The sequence below is a fragment of the Nicotiana sylvestris genome, chromosome 6 (genome assembly GCF_000393655.2).
Source record: "Nicotiana sylvestris chromosome 6, ASM39365v2, whole genome shotgun sequence".
Lineage (NCBI taxonomy): Eukaryota > Viridiplantae > Streptophyta > Magnoliopsida > Solanales > Solanaceae > Nicotiana > Nicotiana sylvestris.
In genome coordinates, this window is record NC_091062.1 from 62,506,065 (window position 1) to 62,510,292 (window position 4,228).

Here is a 4,228-nt window from a genome sequence, read left to right on the forward strand (position 1 = left end):
CAAAATAAGTTTTAGAAGCTTGGCTAAACATACTATTATATTGACAATCTATCTACGACCGTGATTATACTAAAAAATACTAATATTATCATTCTAAACAATTGAAAACTACATTTATTCTATCCAAAACATTTGAAAATTTCAATATACTAATATTATCAATTATTAATGATGATAAAACTGATAAATATTTCTACTTAAAGTCAAATTGCATCACATAATATCTCAGGACACAGGGAGCATATTGTTACCATTTTTATAAGATTACTGGTTAATGTTTATCAAGAGATTTAATTGTAATTATCTAATCTTAGTAAATAAAGTTTGTGGTTTTTATTTTATTTTATTTTGTTAAGAGGATATTTATATATTACTAGCATACAAAATACATTACACAGATGTGTCACTAGTGGGGTATTGTAAGACCCCTAGCATAGCAATATTTTGGAGTATTGTATCCATATTAGAACCCACAAAAATCCTAACAATATCAGTTCCTAGAATGTCTGCCCGTAAGACATCATTGGCAAACATCGAAGGAACTGGCAGTAGGCTAGATCTGTTCAAAAAAACTGGCTTTGTTGCTTCCTTAGCTAATGCATCTGCCACCCTATTTTTCTCCATGTAAGTGTACTTCACCTCGACCCTATCCATCCTGTGTATTAAGGACCTGCATTCACAAATTATAGGATCATAAGTTAGGTTACCCGTGATTAGCATTTGTATGATTTCGGCCGAGTCGGTGTTGATGTCTAAATGAACCCAATTGTTTTGCTCAGCAAGTTGTAGCCCTTTTAGGAGAGCCTTTAGCTTAGCCAAAGTGTTGGTTATGTGTGGAATATTTTCCATAAACCCCATTATCCAGTCCCCATTATGATTTCTGAAGACTCCACCCATTCCTCATATGCTTGGGTTGCCCTTAGCTACTCCATCCGTATTCAGCTTATAAGAGCCTCTTCTGGGTGGCTCCCATTTGGTGGTGATTTGGTGGGTTGTTTTGGTGAAGGCATTTTTTGTCAACACAAAATATTAAGTAGCTTTAGAGATGGTGTTGGCAGTGTTGATCTTATCTTTTTTACTATTGAAGAGATTGTGGTTCCTACATATAGATATGCCAGAAACAGAAAGGGAGGATGTTTTCCCAAAGAATGTGGCCATTGAAGGATTTTTTTCCTAATTATATTCCTAGTTGATGGCCATTGTTGGGCTGAAAAGATAGGGTTCTGTTGTCTGTTCTCAATGGATGCTTTTGACAGTAGTTCATGCTAGAACTGGACTGTATTTGTGCGCTCAAAGAAAATGTGGTCAATTGTTTCTTCACAATTATGGCAGTAAGATCATTGTGGGTTATAGTTGACCCCAATTCTGTGGAGGTAGCCCCCAGTAAGAAGCCTTTTGTGGGTAAGAAGCCAGAGGAAGTTCTTTATTTTGGTGGGTGTCTGGAGTTTCCAGATCCAATTGAAAGTTCCTTCCTCTTCTATTCCAACACTATTTTTAGTTTTGCTAAGAAAAAAGTAAGCAGAACTGTTAGTGAAGGAACCACTAGCAGTTAATCCCTAGATAAGATTGTCATCTTTGGTGGGATTTGGGGGAATGAAGACAGAGTTGATCATGTTGGAAATGCTAGGGGGCAGATCCATGGATATGGTGGAGAGATCCCAAGCCCCTGAATTGTAGACACTGTCTACTTTGGCATTTAGATCATTCTGAGAAAAGGAGCCTTCGATCATATCCCTAATTGTTGGTTGATTAGGGATCCAGGCATCACTCAGAAAGTGAACCCTATTTCCTTTGTGGACTACCCATCTGCTTGCCTTTCTATAAGTGTCTCATCCCTTGAGGATGCATTGCCAGGTATGGGATTTGGGGTATCTAGGGTATCTAATGGCTCAGTGGCTTCTAGGGGTGTGGCTCCAGTTGCAATGCTTAAAAATGAGGACTCTTGCCCATAAGCTAGTAGTGTTGTGATAAGTCCTCTAGGCAAGATTAGTAAGGGCTGCTTGTTTTTTAGATCAACTTTTTGGAGCCCTAGACCTCCATCAGCCTTTTTTTGGTAACCTTATCCCAGTTTATCAGGTGCAATTTTTTTTTTGTCTGAAGTGGTGCCCCGGATGAAGTTTCTTTGGATTTTATCAATTTGTTTGATGACTTTGGTGGGCAAATTGATATACTGCATGACATGGCTGGGGATACTATTTAAGGAAGACTTGGCTAGGACAGTTCTGTCAGTCATGTTTAGGCAACTGGTTTTCTAGCCAGCCAGTTTGGATTGCATGTTATCAATTATGAATTGAAAGTATGCACTAGTGACATTCTTATGGAAGATGAAAAAACCAAGATATTTACCAAAGGATGTGGTAGCTTGAATAGATAGAGTGTTGGTGAGGTTCTCCAATGTATCCTGGGGTGTGTTAGAGGAGAAGAGCACCCTTGACTTAGCAAGGTTGATTTTTGGCTTGAGTTCTCATTGAAGGTATGCAGAATAGAGTGTATGGAAGTGCAGTTTCTGTTGCTTGCTTTGACAAACAGAGTGAGGTCATCAGCAAAGAAGAGATGAGAGATTTTAGGGCCAGACCTGCTGATACTTATGGGCTGCCATTGGTTGTCTAAGACAGCCGTATCTATTGACCTGGATAGCCTCTCCATACACATTATGAAAAGGTAAGGAGATATTGGGTCCCCTTGCCTTATGCCTCTAGAGGTCTTGAAGGCTTCAGTTTTCCCCCCATTAACAAGAATTGAGATGCTGGAAGAGCTAATGCAGGACATAATGAGCTTAGTTAAACCAACGGAAAAATTGAAGGCATGAAGTGTGTCCTTGATGAAGGACCACTCAGCTTGTCAAAAGCTTTTTCAAGATCAATTTTGAGGATCATGTTGCCCTGTCTCCCTTTAATTTTCCTAAAGTGAGTGATATACTCTTGCACAATGATGACATTATCACAGGCTCTTCTATTGGAGAGGAAACTGGCCTGGCTAGGCCCAATGATTTTAGGAAACATTGATTTGATTCTGTTTACAATGATCTTGGTGATGGACTTGTAGATTGTGTTACAAAGCCCAATTGGTCTGAAGTTTTTCAGCATTGAGGCTTGGGGGCATTTTGGGATGAGCCAAGTAGAGTTTGGTTCATGGTTTCATCTATGGAGTTAGTAGAGAAGCATTTCTTGTAGAAATCTGTGACAGAGTTGCCCACAATGCTCCAATATTTTTGGTAGAAGAAAGGGTGGAGGCCGTCAGGACGAGGGGCTTTAAAGGGCTTTAGGTAGAAGATAGCCCTTTTTATTTCCCCCAACTCAAGGGGCCTGTCCAGTCTGTCCCTTTGGGAATTAGAGAGGGTATGAGACATAGTTAGATGACTGGTGGTATAAATGGGGGCTTGGGAGTGGGATGAAGTATAGAGGTTGGTGAAGAAGCTAAATATGGATGTTTGGATGTCTAGCTGGTCATAGAGCCAATTTTCACTCTCATCTTTAAGAGAAAGGATTATATTCATTCTTCTTCTATTGAGAGTGAAAGTGTGGAAGAATTTGGTGTTAGCATCACCCTCATGGAGCCAGTTAATCCTAGATTTGAGCTTCCCTAAGTCCTCTTCATTTCTAATGATTGAGTCTTGCTCACTAACAAGATTGTTTTCTAGGTTTAACAAGTAGCTACTGATTGATAATTGGGGGATTTTTGGATTCCTGCAATTCTTGCTAAGATTCTTCTTTTCTTGTGGAAGATGTTGCCAAAGGTATCTCTATTCCACTTGGTCACAATTCTCTTGAAAGACTCAATGGACTGGAGAAGGGTTGAATTAGTAGTGAAAGCCTCATTGATGATATTTGGGAAGATTGGGTGGCTAGCCCACATGGATTCAAATCTAAAGGGTCTAGTCAGTTTATTAGAGGGTATTCCTTTCAAGACAACTTGGATGGGGCAGTGATCAGAGTGGGTTCTAGGAAGGTGTAACACAGTAGCCTCAGGGTACTGCGTGATCCAATTCTCATTGGCAAAACACCTATCAAATTCTTTCAAGGATCAGAGAGGCCATATTGTTATATCTTTTATTAGACCAAGTGGATTTACTACCTTTGTAATCTAGGTCTAGCAGTTTGCATTAATTGATACAGTTCTAGAATAGGTTACTGCGGCTAGGGCTTATCGGGTTACCCCCAGATTTGTCCCTTGCTTTCAAGACTTCATTGAAGTCTCCTCCCACAAACTAGTTATTTATAAGAGTTTT